Below are 21883 nucleotides of genomic sequence, written 5' to 3'. Positions count from 1 at the left end.
CCAGTCTAGATCTCACCAGGAGTAACGACCACCGGCGGGTGTGTCCGGGGCGTTACATTTAACCCCTGGCTGAACAATCTAGGAGCAACATCGTATCTCCGATCTGGACAATCACCCGTCGACAGCACACAACGCGACAAGCTAGGGTTAAAATCAGGGACGCGTGATGATGAACTATGGGGGGGAGGGGGAGGGGAGAGTTGGGAGAGAGGCGGGAGGAGGACAACTCAAATCTTACGATGTTGAAAACCAGATCGGGCGGCTATGAGGATCACCAATCAGGCGCCCATGCCGGTTGACCGACGCCAAGCACTGGCCTAAACATTATGCCTCTAAATCTTTTTTATCGGGGTAACGTACAACATTCAACTAGGTGTAAAAATGGTAGTTCTATATCTAGGTAATATGAGAAAATCGGATATTTGCCACTTTCAATACCGGGCTTCGCAAAACTGCCACTCTCAACATTGGCTTTGTAAAAATGCCACCTAGTTCCTGTACACTTTGATTACCATGCCATTTTTCCCTTTTCAATTACTTTTCTTTTTCTTTTCAATTTTCTGGCACCTGAAAGGACCAAAGTACCCCTGATGCTATCTTCACGTACTTTGGCATCAGATCAGCACTTGAAGCGGACGAGTGCGTGCTGCCCGCCGTGAATACCGTGTTTGCCGCATCCCTGGTCGCCAGGACTTCTTGGGTCAATCGCTGGACGCTGCCCCCATCTCCTGGACGTCGCAACGCTGCTGATTGCCTCAACGCCGTGTGCCGCCAATCTCCTCGGCGTCGCGTGCCGCCGATCTCCACGGCGTCGCGTGCTGCCCGTCACCCAGTACCGCAGTGGCGACATGGAACCCAATCTTTCTGTATGGTATTATGTTTTACCTTTCCCTTGGTTTGTTCATTTGATTCTAGTTCAACAAAGCTCCTCATGTGACGTATGGAATCTGTGGGCAACAGTGTCATCATCCCTCATCTATTACCTGTTGATAACCATTGATGTATAAATCAGAATGATGATATACCATCTTATTGAGAAGAATTTACAACAGAAGTAGCGCTCATAATGTAAGCATTAATTAAACATAGTTATTTTTTTCATTGTTATCCTGGTGGCAGTGATAGGTGCTGGGGAACGTAGCAGAATTTTCAAATTTTCTACGCATCACCAAGATCAATCTATGGAGTCATCTAGCAACGAGGGAGAGAGGAGTGCATCTACATACCCTTGTAGATCACGAGCGGAAGCGTTCAGAGAACGGGGATGATGGAGTCGTACTCGCCGTGATCCAAATCACCGATGACCAAGTGCCGAACGGACGGCACCTCCGCGTTCAACACACGTACGGAGCGGATGACGTCTCCTCCTCCTTGATCCAGCAAGGGGGAAGGAGAGGTTGATGAAGATCCAGCAGCACGACGGCGTGGTGGTGGATGCAGCAGTGATCGCAGCAGGGCTTCGCCGAGCTTCTGCGAGAGGAAGAGGTGTAGCAGGGGAGAGGGAGGCGCCAAGGCTTGGGGTGCTGCTGCCCTCCCTCCCCCCTCCTTTATATAGGCCCCCTGGGGGGCGCCGGCCCTGGAGATGGGATCTCCCAAGGGGGCGGCAGCCAAGGGGGGTGGAGTGCCCCCCAAGGCAAGTGGAGGCGCCCCCACCCTAGGGTTTCCAACCCTAGGCGCAGGGGGGGCCCAAGGGGGGGCGCACCAGCCCACTATGGGCTGGTTCCCCTCCCCACTTCAGCCCATGGGGTCCTCCGGGATGGGTGGCCCCACCCGGTGGACCCCCGGGACCCATCCGGTGGTCCCGGTACAATACCGGTGACCCCGAATCTTTCCCGATGGCCGAAACTACACTTCCTATATATAATTCTTCACCTCCGGACCATTCCGGAACTCCTCGTGACGTCCAGGATCTCATCCGGGACTCCGGACAACTTTCGGATTACTGCATACTCATATCTCCACAACCCTAGCGTCACCGAACCTTAAGTGTGTAGACCCTACGGGTTCGGGAGACAAGCAGACATGACCGAGATGACTCTCCAGTCAATAACCAACAGCGGGATCTGGATACCCTTGTTGTCTCCCACATGCTCCTCGATGATCTCATCGGATGAACCACGATGTCGAGGACTTAATCAATCTCGTATTCAATTCCCTTTGTCAATCGGTACGTTACTTGCCCGAGACTCGATCGTCGGTATCCCAATACCTTGTTCAGTCTCGTTACCGGCAAGTCACTTTACTCATACCGTAATTCATGATCCCGTGATCAACCACTTGATTACATTGAGCTCATTATGATGATGCATTACCGAGTGGGCCCAGAGATACATCTCCGTCATACGGAGTGACAAATCCCAGTCTCGATTCGTGCCAACCCAACAGACACTTTCAGAGATACCTGTAATGTACCTTTATAGTCACCCAGTTACGTTGTGACGTTTGGCACACCCAAGGCACTCATACGGTATCCGGGAGTTGCACAATCTCATGGTCTAAGGAAATGATACTTGACATTCAGAAAAGCTACAGCCAACGAACTATGCGATCTTTGTGCTATGCTTAGGTTTGGGTCTTGTCCATCACATCATTCTCCTAATGATGTGATCCCGTTATCAATGACATCCCCATGTCCATAGCCAGGAAACCATGACTATCTGTTGATCAACGAGCTAGTCAACTAGAGGCTCACTAGGGACATATTGTGGTCTATGTATTCACACATGTATTATGATTTCCAGATAATACAATTATAGCATGAATAATAGACAATTATCATGAACAAGGAAATATAATAATCATTTTATTATTGCCTCTAGGGCATATTTCCAACAGTCTCCCACTTGCACTAGAGTCAATCATCTAGTTACATTGTGATGAATCGAACACCCATGGAATTCTGGTGTTGATCATGTTTTGCTCTAGGGAGAGGTTTAGTCAACAGATCGGCTACATTCAGGTCCGTATGTACTTTACAAATTTCTATGTCTCCATTTTGAACACTTTCACGAATGGTGTTGAAGCGACGCTTGATATGCCTGGTCTTCCTGTGAAACCTGGGCTCCTTGGCAAGGGCAATTGCTCCAGTGTTGTCACAGAAGAGAGTCATCGGCCCTGACGCATTGGGTATGACTCCTAGGTCGGTGATGAACTCCTTCACCCAGATTGCTTCTTGTGCTGCCTCCGAGGCTTCCATGTACTCCGCTTCACATGTAGATCCTGCCACCACGCTTTGCTTGCAACTGCACCAGCTTACTGCCCCACCATTCAAAATATACATGTATCCGGTTTGTGACTTAGAGTCATCCAGATCTGTGTCGAAGCTAGCATCGACGTAACCCTTTACGACGAGCTCTTCGTCACCTCCATAAACGAGAAACATTTCCTTAGTCCTTTTCAGGTACTTCAGGATATTCTTGACCGCTGTCCAGTGTTCCATGCCGGGATTACTTTGGTACCTTCCTACCAAACTTACGACAAGGTTTACATCAGGTCTGGTACACAGCATAGCATACATGATAGACCCTATGGCTGAGGCATAGGGGACGATACTCATCTTTTCTCTATCTTCTGTCGCGGTCGGGCTTTGAGCCGTGCTCAATCTCGTACCTTGCAATACAGGCAAGAACCCCTTCTTTGACTGATCCATTTTGAACTTCTTCAATATCTTGTCAAGGTACGTACTCTGTGAAAGACCAATGAGGCATCTCGATCTATCTCTATAGATCTTGATGCCTAATATATAAGCAGCTTCTCCAAGGTCCTTCATTGAAAAACACTTGTTCAAGTAGGCCTTTATGCTTTCCAAGAATTCTATATCATTTCCCATCAACAGTATGTCATCCACATACAATATGAGAAATGCTACAGAGCTCCCACTCACTTTCTTGTAAATGCAGGCTTCTCCATAAGTCTGCATAAACCCAAATGCTTTGATCATCTCATCAAAGCGAATGTTCCAACTCCGAGATGCTTGAACCAGCCCATAAATCGAGCGTTGGAGCTTGCACACCTTGTCAGCATTCCTAGGATCGACAAAACCTTCCGGCTGCATCATATACAATTCTTCCTTAAGGAAACCATTAAGGAATGCCGTTTTGACGTCCATTTGCCATATTTCATAATCATAGAATGCGGAAATTGCTAACATGATTCGGACGGAATTCAGCTTCGCTACAGGTGAGAAAGTCTCATCGTAGTCAACCCCTTGAACTTGTCGATAACCCTTAGCGACAAGCCGAGCTTTATAGATGGTCACATTACCATCCGCGTCTGTCTTCTTCTTAAAGATCCATTTATTTTCTATGGCTCGCCGATCATTGGGCAAGTCAGTCAAAGTCCATACTTCGTTTTCATACATGGATCCTATCTCGGATTTCATGGCTTCCAGCCATTTGTCGGAATCCGGGCCCGCCATCGCTTCTTCATAGTTCGAAGGTTCACCGTTGTCTAACAACATGATTTCCAAGACAGGGTTGCCGTACCACTCTGGTGCGGAACGTGTCCTTGTGGACCTACGAAGTTCAGTAGCAACTTGATCTGACGTTTCATGATCATCATCATTAACTTCCTCTCTAGTCAGTGCAGGCACCTCAGGAACATTTTCCTGTGTTGCGCCACTTTCCGGTTCAAGAGGTAATACTTCATCAAGTTCTACTTTCCTCCCACTTACTTCTTTCGAGAGAAACTCTTTCTCTAGAAAGGATCCATTCTTGGCAACAAAGATCTTGCCTTCGGATCTGAGGTAGAAGGTATACCCAATAGTTTCTTTAGGGTATCCTATGAAGACGCATTTTTCCGACTTGGATTCGAGCTTTTCAGGTTGAAGTTTCTTGACATAAGCAACGCATCCCCAAACTTTTAGAAACGACAGCTTAGGTTTCTTCCCAAACCATAATTCATACGGTGTCGTCTCAACGGATTTCGACGGAGCCCTATTTAAAGTGAATGCGGCAGTCTCTAAAGCATAGCCCCAAAATGACAGCGGTAAATCGGTAAGAGACATCATAGATCACACCATATCCAATAGAGTGCGATTACGACGTTCGGACACACCATTACGCTGAGGTGTTCCAGGCGGCGTGAGTTGTGAAACTATTCCACATTTTCTTAAGTGTGTGCCAAATTCGTGACTCAAGTATTCTCCCCCACGATCTGATCGCAAGAACTTGATTTTCCTGTCATGTTGATTCTCAACCTCACTCTGAAATTCCTTGAACTTTTCAAAGGTCTCAGACTTGTGTTTCATTAAGTAGACATACCCATATCTACTCAAGTCATCAGTGAGGGTGAGAACATAATGATAACCACCGCGAGCCTCAACACTCATTGGACCGCACACATATGTATGTATGATTTCCAATAAGTTGGTTGCTCGCTCCATTGTTCCTGAGAACGGAGTCTTGGTCATCTTACCCATGAGGCATGGTTCGCACGTGTCAAATGATTCGTAATCAAGAGACTCTAAAAGTCCATCTGCATGGAGCTTCTTCATGCGTTTGACACCTATGTGACCAAGGCGGCAGTGCCACAAGTATGTGGGACTATCATTATAAACCTTACATCTTTTGGTATTCACACTATGAATATGTGTAGCATTACGCTCGAGATTCATTAAGAATAAACCATTCACAATCAGAGCATGACCATAAAACATATCTCTCATATAAATAGAACAACCATTATTCTCGGATTTAAATGAGTAGCCATCTCATATTAAACGAGATCCTGATACAATGCTCATGCTCAAAGCTGGCACTAAATAACAATTATTGAGGTTTAAAACTAATCCCGTAGGTAAATGTAGAGGTAGCGTGCCGATGGCGATCACATCGACCTTGGAACCATTCCCGACGCGCATCGTCACCTCGTCCTTCGCCAGTCTCTGCTTATTCCGCAGCTCCTGCTTTGAGTTACAAATGTGAGCAACCACACCGGTATCAAATACCCAGGAGCTACTACGAGTATTGGTAAGGTACACATCAATTACATGTATATCACATATACCTTTCGTGTTGCCGGCCTTCTTGTCCGCTAAGTATTTGGGGCAGTTCCGCTTCCAGTGACCACTTCCCTTGCAATAAAAGCACTCAGTCTCGGGCTTGGGTCCATTCTTTGGCTTCTTCCCAGCAGCTTGCTTACCGGGCGCGGCAACTCCCTTGCCGCCCTTCTTGAAGTTCTTCTTACCCTTGCCTTTCTTGAACTTAGTGGTTTTATTCACCATCAACACTTGATGTTCCTTTTTGATTTCTACCTCCGCTGATTTCAACATTGAATATACCTCAGGAATGGTCTTTTCCATCCCCTGCATTGAAGTTCATCACAAAGCTCTTATAGCTCGGTGGAAGCGACTGGAGGATTCTGTCAATGACCGCGTCATCTGGGAGATTAACTCCCAGCTGAGTCAAGCGGTTATGTAACCCAGACATTGTGAGTATGTGCTCACTGACAGAACTATTTTCCTCCATTTTACAGCTGAAGAACTTGTCGGGTACTTCATATCTCTCGACCCGGGCATGAGCTTGAAAAACCATTTTCAGCTCTTCGAACATCTCATATGCTCCATGTTTCTCAAAACGCTTTTGGAGCCCCGGTTCTAAGCTGTAAAGCATGCCGCACTGAACGAGGGAGTAATCATCAGCACGCTGCTGCCAAGCGTTCATAACGTCTTGGTTCTCTGGGATGGGTGCATCACCTAGCGGTGCTTCTAGGACATAATCTTTCTTGGCAGCTATGAGGATGATCCTCAGGTTCTGGACCTAGTCCTTATAGTTGCTGCCATCATCTTTCAGCTTGGTTTTCTCTAGGAACACATTGAAGTTGAGGACAACGTGGGCCATTTGATCTACAAGACATATTGTAAAGATTTTAGACTAAGTTCATGATAATTGAGTTCATCTAATCAAATTATTCAATGAACTCCCACTCAGATAGACATCCCTCTAGTCATCTAAGTATAACATGATCCGAGTTAACTAGGCCGTGTCCGATCATCACGTGAGACGGACTAGTCAACCTCGGTGAACATCTTCATGTTGATCGTATCTTCTATACGACTCATGCTCGACCTTTCGGTCTTCTGTGTTCCGAGGCCATGTCTGTACATGCTAGGCTCGTCAAGTCAACCTAAGTGTATCGTGTGTGTAAATCTGGCTTACACCCGTTGTATTCGAATGTTAGAATCTATCACACCCGATCATCACGTGGTGCTTCGAAACAACGAACCTTCACAACAGTGCACAGTTAGGGGGAACACTTTCTTGAAATTATTTCGAGGGACCACCTTATTTAAGCTACCGTCTTTCTAAGCAAATAAGATGTAGAACATGATAAACATCACATGCAATCAAACAGTGAAATGATATGGCCAATATCATTTGCTCCTTTGATCTCCATCTTCGGGGCTCCATGATCATCGTTGTCACCGGCATGACACCATGATCTCCATCATCATGATCTCCATCATTGTGTCTTCTTGAAGTTGTCTCGTCATCTATTACTTCTACTACTATGGCTAACGCTTTAGCAATAAAGTAAAGTAATTATATGATGTTTATGTTGACATGCAGGTCATAAATAAATAAAGACAACTCCTATGGCTCCTGCCGGTTGTCATACTCATCAACATGCAAGTCGTGATTCCTATTACAAGAACATGATCAATCTCATACATCACATATATCATTCATCATTCATCACAACCTTTGGCCATATCACATCACAAAACACTTGCTGCAAAAACAAGTTAGACGTCCTCTAATTGTTGTTGCAAGTTTTTACGTGGCTGCTATAGGTTTCTAGAAAGAATGTTTCTTACCTACGCCAAAACCACAACGTGAATTCCCAATTTCTATTTACCCTTCATAAGGACCCTGTTCATCAAATTTGATCCGACTAAAGTGGGAGAGACAGACACCCGCCAGCCACCTTATGCAACTAGTGCATGTTAGTCGGTGGAACCGGTCTCACGTAAGCGTACGTGTAAGGTTGGTCCGGGCCGCTTCATCCCACGATGTCGCTGAATCAAGATAAGACTAGTAACGGCAAGAAAATTGACAATATCGACGCCCACAACTACTTTGTGTTCTACTCGTGCATAGTAACTACGCATAGACCTAGCTCTGATACCACTGCTGGGGAACGTAGCAGAATTTTAAAATTTTCTACGCATCACCAAGATCAATCTATGGAGTCATCTAGCAACGAGGGAGAGAGGAGTGCATCTACATACCCTTGTAGATCACGAGCGGAAGCGTTCAGAGAACGGGGATGATGGAGTCGTACTCGCTGTGATCCAAATCACCGATGACCAAGTGCCGAACGGACGGCACCTCCGCGTTCAACACATGTATGGAGCGGATGACGTCTCCTCCTTCTTGATCTAGCAAGGGGGAAGGAGAGGTTGATGAAGATCCAGCAGCACGACGGCATGGTGGTGGATGCAGCAGTGATCGCAGCAGGGCTTCGCCGAGCTTCTGCGAGAGGGAGAGGTGTAGCAGGGGAGAGGGAGGCGCCAAGGCTGGGGGTGCTGCTGCCCTCCCTCCCCCCTCCTTTATATAGGCCCCCTGGGGGGGCCGGCCCTGGAGATGGGATCTCCCAAGGGGGCGGCGGCCAAGGGGGTGGAGTGCCCCCCAAGGCAAGTGGAGGCGCCCCCACCCTAGGGTTTCCAACCCTAGGCGCAGGGGGGCCCAAGGGGGGGGCGCACCAGCCCACTATGGGCTGGTTCCCCTCCCCACTTCAGCCCATGGGGCCCTCCGGGATGGGTGGCCCCACCCGGTGGACCCCCGGGACCCATCCGGTGGTCCCGGTACAATACCGGTGACCCCGAATCTTTCCCGATGGCCGAAACTACACTTCCTATATATAATTCTTCACCTCCGGACCATTCCGGAACTCCTCGTGACATCCAGGATCTCATCCGGGACTCCGAACAACTTTCGGATTACTGCATACTCATATCTCTACAACCCTAGCGTCACCGAACGTTAAGTGTGCAGACCCTACGGGTTCGGGAGACAAGCAGACATGTCCGAGACGACTCTCCGGTCAATAACCAAGAGCGGGATCTGGATACCCATGTTGGCTCCCACATTCTCCTCGATGATCTCATCGGATGAACCACGATGTCGAGGACTTAATCAATCCCGTATTCAACTCCCTTTGTCAATCGGTACGTTACTTGCCCGAGACTCAATCGTCGGTATCCCAATACCTTGTTCAGTCTCGTTACCGGCAAGTCACTTTACTCGTACCGTAATGCATGATCCCGTGATCAACCACTTGATTACATTGAGCTCATTATGATGACGCATTACCGAGTGGGCCCAGAGATACCTCTCCGTCATACGGAGTGACAAATCCCAGTCTCGATTCGTGCCAACCCAACAAACACTTTCGGAGATACCTGTAATGTACCTTTATAGTCACCCAGTTACGTTGTGACGTTTGGCACACCCAAGGCACTCATACGGTACCCGGGAGTTGCACAATCTCATGGTCTAAGGAAATGATACTTGACATTCAGAAAAGCTACAGCCAACGAACTACACGATCTTTGTGCTATGCTTAGGTTTGGGTCTTGTCCATCACGTCATTCTTCTAATGATGTGATCCCGTTATCAATGACATCCCCATGTCCATAGCTAGGAAACCATGACTATCTGTTGATCAACGAGCTAGTCAACTAGAGGCTCACTAGGGACACATTGTGGTCTATGTATTCACACATGTATTACGATTTTCGGATAATACAATTGTAGCATGAATAATAGACAATTATCATGAACAAGGAAATATAATAATCATTTTATTATTGCCTCTAGGGCATATTTCCAACAATAGGCTGTCAATTTACAACAGAAGCAATGTTCATAATGTAAACTTAATTACGAAGGGAAGTACTAAATTATGTTGAGGAACTAGAGGATGATTACACATATTCTTTGCATTGAATGTCATAATTTAAGTTGAGCTAGATACATGCATTGTAGAAATCTGATCACTAACTCAGTCTTGTGTTCATGTTTTCCTAATTGTCTGGAGTAGGCATGATTGAGAGGTCGCGCTTGGTAGCAATACTAGTACTGATAATCCATATTAATTGGTTGAGGCTTCTTCAAATGTAAAACCAACACCACCTATCATAGAAGTTGACTGGGATAACTTACAAATAGTAGAGACACATGATGATGAAGGTATAATTGAACTAGTGAGTGAGGATCAGCTATGTGAGATTTTGGGCTTGATGGATGACGTGGAAGAGAAAAAAAAACAAAGACCGAACCAAAGCGTCGTAGAATGGTTGAGCAGGGGATCGATAATGAAGGTGCTGCCATTCCTGTTAGTGATGCCATACCAAATGAAGTAGTGATTACATATGATAAGGACCAGCCAAAGATGGACCTTGGCACTATGTATCCATCAATGAAGGAATTTAGGTTAGCAGTAAGACAATTTGCCATCAATGAAGAGTTTGATCTAGGCACAGAGAAGTCAGATAAGAAGAGATTTAGAGGGTTCTGCAAGTCAAGTGAAGATTGCCCTTGGAGAATTGTTGGCAACCTACAGGATGATAAATGTACTATAAAGGTGAAATATGGATAATAACTATCTAACCTCCATTTATTAATTACAAATTACGTATGTGTGTATGGCTGTCCTATTTTACTATCTAACATCCATTCCTTCTAAAACTGTATATGTGCAGGTCACGGTCTTAGTTGATCAACATGATTGTATTTCAAGCAGCAGAGTGAAGACCATAACACCATCTCAGAACTGGGTTGCTAGTAAGGCTGTGAGTATCCTTAGAGATTCACCCAGTATGGGTGCTAAAGAATTACAGAAAAAGTTGCATGAAGAACACTCTGTCACAATTTCATATGACATGGTTTGGAGGGGGGAAAGAAAAAACTCTCGCTGAGGTTTATGGTAAATGGGAAGAGAGTTTTGAGATGTTATACAGATGGAAGGCTGAGGTACTCAAGAGGTCACCTGGAAGTGTTGTGGAGATTGAAGTACTAGAAATAGATGGTAATGTGTACTTTCATCGGGTTTTTTGTGCACTTAAACCATGCATTGATGGTTTTCTGGAAGGATGTAGGCCACATCTAAGTATAGATTCTACTGCATTGAATGGAAGGTGGAATGGCCATTTAGCCTCGGCTACAGCAGTTGATGGTCACAATTGGATGTATCCACTTGCTTTTGGGTTCATAGCATCTGAGACGGAAAACAATTGGACTTGGTTTATGAATCAACCTAAGAAGGCAATATGAGATCCTCCACTTCTTGCAGTGTGCACAGATGCTTGCAAAGGATTAGAGAATGCGGTGAAGAATGTGTTTCCCAATGCTGAACAAAGGGAGTGTTTTTACCATCTTATGAAGAATTTTGTAAAAAGGTTCCATGGGTTTGGAAGGATGTATCCTGCAGCAAGGGCTTATAGGGAAGATGTGTTCATAGACCATATGGCAAAAATTATTAAAGAATCAAGTGAGGTATGGAACTGGTTAAGTCAGTACCATACTCTCAAGTGGATGAGGTGTGTCTTCAATCCAGATATTAAGTGCGACTACATCACTGATAATGTAGCAAAGGTTTTTAACAATTGGATCCGAGACATTAAGGACTTACCTGTTGTTGAACTAGCTGACAAGGTTAGAGAGATGATCATGCTTTTGTGGAGGAAGAGGAGAAGGATCGGAGAAAGACTACCATCTGGACGGATACTACCAGCAATTATGGCACAGCTGAGAGCAAATACTAGAGGTTTGGGGCACTTGAAAGTAGTGGAATCTGCTAATTGGAGTGCAGAGGTGTGGGACAATAGCAAGAATTGTGAAAGACATATTGTGAAGCTAAATCAAAAGACGTGTACTTGCCTTGAATGGCAGCACACTGGTAAGCCATGTCAGCATGTCTTGGCCTTTGTGACCTCACATAAGAGTGTTGGAAATATGCCCTAGAGGCAATAATAAATTGATTATTATTATATTTCCTTGTTCATGATAATCGTTTATTATCCATGCTAGAATTGTATTGATAGGAAACTCAGATACATGTGTGGATACATAGACGACACCATGTCCCTAGTAAGCCTGTAGTTAACTAGCTCGTTGATCAATGGATGGTTACGGTTTCCTGACCATGGACATTGGATGTCGTTGATAACGGGATCACATCATTAGGAGAATGATGTGATGGACAAGACCCAATCCTAAGCATAGCACAAGATCGTGTAGTTCGTATGCTAAAGCTTTTCTAATGTCAAGTATCATTTCCTTAGACCATGAGATTGTGCAACTCCCGGATACCGTAGGAGTGCTTTGGGTGTACCAAACGTCACAACGTAACTGGGTGACTATAAAGGTGCACTACGGGTATCTCCGAAAGTGTCTGTTGGGTTGGCACGAATCGAGACTGAGATTTGTCACTCCGTGTGATGGAGAGGTATCTCTGGGCCCACTCGGTAGGACATCATCATAATGTGCGCAATGTGATCAAGGAGTTGACCACAGGATGATGTGTTACGGAACGAGTAAAGAGACTTGCCGGTAACGAGATTAAACAAGGTATCGAGATACCGACGATCGAATCTCGGGCAAGTATCGTACCGCTAGACAAAGGGAATTGTATACGGGATTGATTAAGTCCTTGACATCGTGGTTCATCCGATGAGATCATCGTGGAACATGTGGGAGCCAACATGGGTATCCAGATCCCACTGTTGGTTATTGACCGGAGAGTCATCTCGGTCATGTGTGCATGTCTCCCGAACCCGTAGGGTCTACACACTTAAGGTTCGGTGACTCTAGGGTTATAGAGATATTAGTATGCGGTAACCCGAAAGTTGTTTGGAGTCCCAGATGAGATCCCGGACGTCACGAGGAGTTCCGGAATGGTCCGGAGGTAAAGAATTATATATAGGAAGTGCTATTTCGGCCATCGGGACAAGTTTCGGGGTCACCGGTATTGTACCGGGACCACCGGAAGGGTCCCGGGGGTCCACCGGGTGGGGCCACCTGCCCTGGGGGGCCACATGGGCTGAAGGGGGTGTGCCTTGGCCTATATGGGCCAAGGGCACCAGCCCCAAGAGGCCCATGCGCCAAGAGATAAGGGAAAGGAAGAGTCCTAAAGGGGGAAGGCACCTCCGAGGTGCCTTGGGGAGGAGGGACTCCTCCCTTGGCCGCACCCTTCCTTAGAGGAAGGGCCAAAGGCTGCGCCCCCCTCTCCCTTGGCCCTATATATAGTGGGGGAAAGGGAGGGCAAGAAAACCTAAGGCCTGGCACCTCCCTCTCCCTCCCGTGACACATCTACCTCCTCCCGCAGCGCTTAGCGAAGCCCTGTTGGAATCCCGCTACTTCCACCACCACGCCGTTGTGCTGCTGGATCTCCATTAACCTCTCCTCCCCCCTTGCTGGATCAAGAAGGAGGAGACGTCGCTGCTCCGTACGTGTGTTGAACGCGGAGGTGCCATCCGTTCGGCGCTAGGATCATCGGTGATTTGGATCACGACGAGTACGACTCCATCAACCCCGTTCTCTTGAACGCTTCCGCACGCGATCTACAAGGGTATGTAGATCCACTCCTCCCTCGTTGCTAGATAACTCCATAGATTGATCTTGGTGACACGTAGGAAAATTTTGAATTATTGCTACGTTCCCCAACAGTGGCATCATGAGCTAGGTCTATGCGTAGTTTCTATGCACGAGTAGAACACAAAGTAGTTGTGGGCGTTGATTTTGTTCGATATGCTTGCCGTTACTAGTCTTATCTTGATTCGGTGGCATCGTGGGATGAAGCGGCCCGGACCGACCTTACACGTACTCTTACGTGAGACTGGTTCCACCGACTGACATGCACTAGTTGCATAAAGGTGGCTAGCGGGTGTCTGTCTCTCCCACTTTAGTCGGATCGGATTCGATGAAAAGGGTCCTTATGAAGGGTAAATAGGAATTGGCATATCACGTTGTGGTTTTTGCGTAGGTAAGAAACGTTCTTGCTAGAAACCCATAGCAGCCACGTAAAACATGCAAACAACAATTAGAGGACGTCTAACTTGTTTTTGCAGGGTATGCTATGTGATGTGATATGGCCAAAAGGATGTGATGAATGATATATGTGATGTATGAGATTGATCATGTTCTTGTAATAGGAATCACGACTTGCATGTCGATGTGTATGACAACCGGCAGGAGCCATAGGAGTTGTCTTAATTTATTTATGACCTGCGTGTCAACATAAACGTCATGTAATTACTTTACTTTATTGCTAACCGTTAGCTGTAGTAGTAGAAGTAATAGTTGACGAGACAACTTCAAGAAGACACGATGATGGAGATCATGATGATGGAGATCATGGTGTCATGCCGGTGACAAGATGATCATGGAGCCCCAAGATGGAGATCAAAGGAGCTATATGATATTGGCCATATCATGTCACTATTATTTGATTGCATGTGATGTTTATCATGTTTTTGCATCTTGTTTACTTAGAACGACGGTAGTAAATAAGATGATCCCTCATTAAAATTTCAAGAAAGTGTTCCCCCTAACTGTGCACCGTTGCGAAAGTTCGTCGTTTCGAAGCACCACGTGATGATCGGGTGTGATAGATTCTTACGTTCACATACAACGGGTGTAAGCCAGATTTACACACGCGAAACACTTAGGTTGACTTGACGAGCCTAGCATGTGCAGACATGGCCTCGGAACACAAGAGACCGAAAGGTCGAGCATGAGTCGTATGGTAGATACGATCAACATGAAGATGTTCACCGATGATGACTAGTCCGTCTCACGTGATGATCGGACACGGCCTAGTCGACTCGGATCATGTAATCACTTAGATGACTAGAGGGATGTCTATCTGAGTGGGAGTTCATAAGATGAACTTAATTATCCTGAACATAGTCAAAAGATCTTCGCAAATTATGTCATAGCTCGCGCTTCAGTTCTACTGTTTAGATATGTTCCTAGAGAAAATTTAGTTGAAAGATGATAGTAGCAATTATGCGGACTAGATACGTAAACTGAGGATTGTCCTCATTGCTTCATAGAAGGCTTATGTCCTTAATGCACCGCTCAGTGTGCTGAACCTCGAACGTCGTCTGTGGATGTTGCGAACATCTGACATACATGTTTTGATGACTACATGATAGTTCAGTGCGTAATGCTAAATGGTTTAGAATTGAGGCACCAAAGACATTTTGAAACGTCATGAAACATATGAGATGTTTCGAGGGCTGAAATTGGAATTTCAGGCTCGTGCTCACGTCAAGAGGTATAAGACCTCTGACGATTTTCTTAGCCTGCAGACTAAGGGAGAAAAGCTCAATTGTTGAGCTTGTGCTCAGATTGTCTGAGTACAACAATCGCTTGAATCAAGTGGGAGTTGATCTTCCAAATGAAATAGTGATAGTTCTCCGAAGTCATTACCACCAAGCTGCTAGAGCTTCGTGATGAACTATAATATATCAGGGACATATATGATGATCCTTGAGATATTCGCGATGTTTGACACCGCGAAAGTAGAAATCAAGAAGGAGCATCAATTGTTGATGGTTGGTGAAACCACTAGTTTCAAGAAGGGCAAGGGAACAAAGGGATACTTCATGAAACGGCAATTCAGCTGCTGCTCTAGAAACCCAAGGTTGAACCCAAACCCGAGACTGAGTGCTTCTGTAATAAGGGGAACAGCCACTGGAGCAGAATTACCCTAGATACTTGGTAGATGAGAAGGCTGGCAAGGTCGAAAGAAGTATATTGGATATACATTGTGTTAATGTGTACTTTACTAGTACTCCTAGTAGCACCAGGGTATTAGATACCGGTTCGGTTGCTAAGTGTTAGTAACTCGAAATAAAAGCTACGGAATAAACGGAGACTAGCTAAAGGTGAGCTGACGATATGTGTTGGAAGTGTTTCCAATGTTGATATGATCAAGCATCGCACGCTCCCTCTACCATCGAGATTGGTGTTTGCGTTGAGCATAGACATGATTGGATTATGTCTATCGCAATACGGTTATTCATTTAAAGAGAATAATGGTTACTCTGTTTATTTGAATAATATCTTCAATGGTCTTGCACCTAAAATGAATGGTTCATTGAATCTCGATCATAGTGATACACATGTTCATGCCAAAAGATATAAGATAGTAACGATAGTACCACCTACTTGTGGCACTGCCACTTAAGTCATATCGGTATAAAACGCATGAAGAAGCTCCATCTTGATGGATCTTTGGGCTCACTCATTTTTGAAAGGTTTGAGACATGCGAATCATGTCTATTGGTGTATATGCATGAAGAAACTCTATACAGATGGATCGTTTGGACTCACTTGATTTTGAATCACTTGAGACATGCAAATCATACCACATGGGCAAGATGACTGAAAGCCTCGTTTTCAGTAAAATGGAACTAGAAAGCAACTTGTTGGAAGTAATACATTTTGATGTGTGCAGTCCAATGAGTGATGAGGCATGTAGTGGATATCGTCATGTTCTTACTTCACAGATGATTTGAGTAGATGTTGAGTATATTTACTTGATGAATCACGAGTCTGAATTATTGAAAGGTTCAAGTAATTTCAGGGTGAAGTTGAAAGATCGTCGTGACAAGAGGATAAAATATCTATGATATGATCATAGAGATGAATATCTGAATTACGAGTTTGGCACAGAATTAAGACATTGTGGAAATTGTTTCACAACTAATACAGCCTGGAACACCATAGTGTGATGGTGTGTCGAACATCATAACTGCACCCTATTGGATATGATGCATACCATGATGTCTCTTATCGAATTACCACGATAGTTTATGGGTTAGGCATTGGAGACAACCACATTCACTTTAAATAGGGCACCACGTAATTCCGATGAGATGACACCGTATGAACTATGGTTTAGAGAAACCTAAGCTGTCATTTCTTAAAAGTTTGGGGCTGCGACGCTTATGTGAAAAAGTTTTAGGTTGATAAGCTCGAACCCAAAGTGGATAAATGCATCTTCATAGGACACCCAAAACAGTTGGGTATACCTCCTATCTCAGATCTGAAAGCAATAAGGGATTGTTTCTAGAATCGGGTCCTTTCTCGAGGAAAAGTTTCTCTCTAAAGAATTGAGTGGGAGGGTGGTGGAGACTTGATGAGGTTATTGAACCGTCTCTTCAACTAGTGTGTGGCAGGGCACAGGAAGTTGTTCCTGTGGCACCTACACCAATTGAAGTGGAAGCTTATGATAGTGATCATGAAACTTCAGATCAAGTCACTACCAAACCTCGTGGGATGACAAGGATGCGTACTACTTCAGAGTGGTACGTAATCCTGTCTTGGAAGTCATGTTGCTAGACAACAATGAACCTACGAGCTATGGAGAAGCGATGGTGGGCCCAGATTCCGATAAATGGCTCAAGGCCATAAAATCCGAGAGAGGATCCATGTATGAAAACAAAGTGTAGACTTTGGCAGAACGGCTCGATGGTCGTAAGGCTATTGAGTGCAGATGGATTTTAAAAGGAAGACGGACAATGATGGTAAATGTCACCATTAAGAAAGCTCGACTTGTCGTTAAGATGTTTTCTGACAAGTTCAAGGAGTTGACTACGATAAGACTTTCTCACTCGTAGCGATGCTAAGAGTCTGTTGGAATTATATTAGCGATTATTGCATTATTTATGAAATCTTGCAGATAGGATGTCAAACATTGTTTCCTCGACGTTTTTCTTGAGGAAAGGTTGTATGTGATACAACCGGAAGGTTTTGTCAATCCTGAAAGATGCTAATAAGTATGCAAAGCTCCAGCAATCCTTCTGAGGACTGGAGTAAGCATCTCGGAGTTGGAATGTATGCTTTGATGATGATCAAAGATTTTGGGTTTATACAAAGTTTATGAGAAACTTGTATTTCCAAAGAAGTGAGTGGGAGCACTATAGAATTTCTGATGAATATATGTTGTTGACATATTGTTGATCAGAAATGACGTAGAATTTCTGGAAAGCATATAGGGTTATTTGGAAAGTGTTTTTCAATGGAAAGCCTGGATTAAGCTACTTGAACATTGAGCATCAAGATCTATAAGGATAGATCAAAACGCTTAATGGTACTTTCAAATGAGCACATACCTTGACATGATCTTGAAGGTGTTCAAGATGGATCAGTCAAAGAAGGAGTTCTTGCCTGAGTTGTAAGGTATGAAGTTAAGACTTAAAGCTCGACCACGACAGAATAGAGAGAAAGGACGAAGGTCGTCCCCTATGCTTTTGTAATAGGCTCTACAGTATGCTATGCTGTGTACCGCACCTGAAGTGTGCCTTTCCATGAGTCAGTCAAGGGGTACAAGAGTGATCCAAAAATGGATCACAGGACAGCGGTCAAAGTTATCCTTAGTAACTAGTGGACTAAGGAATTTTCTCGATTATGGAGGTGGTAAAAGAGTTCGTCGTAAAGGGTTACGTCGATGCAAGCTTAACACCTATCCGGATAGCTCTGAGTAGAGATACCGGATACGTATAATGGAGCAACAATTTAGAATAGCTCCAAGTAGAACAGTTATTTGAAATGGCTCCAAATGTAGCGTAGTAGTTGCATCTACAAGATGACATCGAAATTTGCGAAGTACATACGGATCTGAAAGATTCAGACCCGTTGACTATAACATCTCTCACAAGCATAACATGATCAAACCCAGAACTCATTGAGTCTTAATCACATGATGATGTGAACTAGTTTAGTGACACTAGTAAACTCTTTGGATGTTGGTCACATGGCGATGTGACATGTGAGTGTTAATCACATGACGATATGAACTAGATTATTGACTCTAGTGAAAGTGGGAGACTGTTGGAAATATGCCCTAGAGGCAATAATAAATTGATTATTATTATATTTCCTTGTTCATGATAATCGTTTATTATCCATGCTAGAATTGTATTGATAGGAAACTCAGATACATGTGTGGATACATAGACAACACCATGTCCCTAGTAAGCCTCTAGTTAACTAGCTCGTTGATCAATGGATGGTTACGGTTTCCTGACCATGGACATTGGATGTCGTTGATAACGGGATCACATCATTAGGAGAATGATGTGATGGACAAGACCCAATCCTAAGCATAGCACAAGATCGTGTAGTTCATATGCTAAAGCTTTTCTAATGTCAAGTATCATTTCCTTAGACCATGAGATTGTGCAACTCCCGGATACCCTAGGAGTGCTTTGGGTGTACCAAACGTCACAACGTAACTGGGTGACTATAAAGGTGCACTACGGGTATCTCCGAAAGTGTCTGTTGGGTTGGCACGAATCGAGACTGGGATTTGTCACTCCGTGTGACGGAGAGGTATCTCTGGGCCCACTCGGTAGGACATCATCATAATGTGCACAATGTGATCAAGGAGTTGATCATGGGATGATGTGTTACGGAACGAGTAAAGAGACTTGCCGGTAATGAGATTAAACAAGGTATCGAGATACCGACGATCGAATCTCGGGCAAGTATCGTACCGCTAGACAAAGGGAATTGTATACGGGATTGATTAAGTCCTTGACATCGTGGTTCATCCGATGAGATCATCATGGAACATGTGGGAGCCAACATGGGTATCCAGATCCCGCTATTGGTTATTGACCGGAGAGTCATCTCGGTCATGTCTGCATGTCTCCCGAACCCGTAGGGTCTACACACTTAAGGTTCGGTGACGCTAGGGTTATAGAGATATTAGTATGCGGTAACCCGAAAGTTGTTCGGAGTCCCGGATGAGATCCCGAACGTCACGAGGAGTTCCGGAATGGTCCGAAGGTAAAGAATTATATATAGGAAGTGCTATTTCGGCCATCGGGACAAGTTTCGGAGTCACCGGTATTGTACCGGGACCACCGGAAGGGTCCCGGGGGTCCACCGGGTGGGGCCACCTGCCCTGGGGGGCCACATGGGCTGAAGGGGGTGTGCCTTGGCCTATATGGGCCAAGGGCACCAGCCCCAAGAGGCCCATGCGCCAAGAGATAAGGGAAAGGAAGAGTCCTAAAGGGGGAAGGCACCTCGGAGGTGCCTTGGGGAGGAGGGACTCCTCCCTTGGCCGCACCCTTCCTTGGAGGAAGGGCCAAAGGCTGCGCCCCCCCTCTCCCTTGGCCCTATATATAGTGGGGGAAAGGGAGGGCAAGAAAACCTAAGGCCTGGCGCCTCCCTCTCCCTCCCGTGACACATCTCCCTCCTCCCACAGCGCTTAGCGAAGCCCTGTTGGAATCCCGCTACTTCCACCACCACGTCGTTGTGCTGCTGGATCTCCATTAACCTCTCCTCCCCCCTTGCTGGATCAAGAAGGAGGAGACGTCGCTGCTCCGTACGTGTGTTGAACGCGGAGGTGCCGTCCGTTCGGCGCTAGGATCATCGGTGATTTGGATCACGACGAGTACAACTCCATCAACCCCGTTCTCTTGAACGCTTCCGCGCGCGATCTACAAGGGTATGTAGATCCACTCCTCCCTCGTTGCTAGATAACTCCATAGATTGATCTTGGTGACACGTAGGAAAATTTTGAATTATTGCTACGTTCCCCAACAAAGAGAGTAGACCTTGAACAATTTGTGCATGAGTACTACTCAGTGGACAGATTCATAGCTGCGTATGGGAGAGAGATTGAACCAATGACAGATAAATCACAGTGGCCGCGAGTGGAGCTGCCATTTGTCGTGGGGGCACCACTTGCGAAAAGAAATAAAGGAAGAAATAGGAAATTGAGGATCAAAGGATGTCTTGAAGGTGGCCACAAGAAGAAAGGTGTCAATCATGGTGTCAATGACGGTTCCAATGATGGTAGCACCGCTCCAACCAATGCTAAGGGCAAGAAAATGATTAGAGGCCCAGTGACTTGCAAGAAATGTGGTGAAAAAGGCCATAGGCAAGCTAGTTACAAGTGTCCACTAAATGAAACAAAAAAAAGGCAAGTGTTATTCTTTCAACCAAATCTCAAATTATCAACACATGCCAAAAATAAACTTTTTTGTTCAATTTCAGGAAGAGGAAGCCTAGAAAGAATGTTATGAAAGCTAGGCCAGCTGAACCTAGCACCACAAAGGCTAACTAGAGAACAAATACTACAAGACAGCCCAGGCATGGTCACTAGAAGGTAATCAGCAATGAAAAGTAATTATTCGTTCTACAATGCAAAAATGAGAAGAAAACTATTAATCTCAATGTGATAACATATATACGTGCAGCCGCCTTGCTTTCTTGCTGGGAGAGGGTACTTCACAAACCACAACTACTCCAGAGAACATGCCCACTGGAGCTCCAGCAAAGAAGCTAACTCCGGAGAGGATGCCCACTGCAGCTCCAGCAAAGAAGCTTACTCCAAAGAGGAGGATGCCTACTGCAGTTCCAGCAAAGAAGCTGACTCCAAAAAGGAAGTTACAAATTGAATGAATGATCTCTATGAAATTAATGTTACAATTATGTCAGCTGTGAACTCCACAAGTAGTTTTTTCTATGTGAAATCAATTTCTCCAATTTATCTGAGCTGTTAGCTCATATATTTTTTGAGCTGTGAACTTATTATGTGAACTCATCACTTTATTTTGTGAGAAGTGAACACATTCCGTATTCATCTATCAATCATGGTTGAAGTGTCTATATGTCTCTCCCTTGCCAATGTACTAAAATTTGAGGTCTGCATACTTTTTCTAGTCACAATTCCATTTCTTGTCTCTGAATAAGCTACAGTAAGTGCAAAAGAAGACATTGTGGCAAGTAGCTTATGGACTGAAATTTGCGGCATTATTTATTTGTCGTATTGTCGCTCAATTGATTCTGGACATGAACTTAAACATGACATGCTATTCTTGATGTAATTACCAAGTTGCAATCCAACATCAACTAAA

General features: G+C 45.0%; 1 pseudogene; it reads left to right on the top strand.

Annotated features, from left to right (window-relative positions):
* The first annotated feature begins 10046 nt into the window (after positions 1-10046).
* On the top strand, positions 10047-21428 carry LOC147964883 (uncharacterized; annotated as a pseudogene).
* The last annotated feature ends 455 nt before the right edge of the window (positions 21429-21883 follow it).

The sequence above is a fragment of the Triticum urartu genome, chromosome 6A, assembly GCF_056163025.1.
Source record: "Triticum urartu cultivar PI428250 chromosome 6A, HENAU_Tu73, whole genome shotgun sequence".
Classification (NCBI taxonomy): Eukaryota; Viridiplantae; Streptophyta; class Magnoliopsida; order Poales; family Poaceae; genus Triticum; species Triticum urartu.
This window is presented reverse-complemented; position numbering and strand designations above follow the sequence as displayed.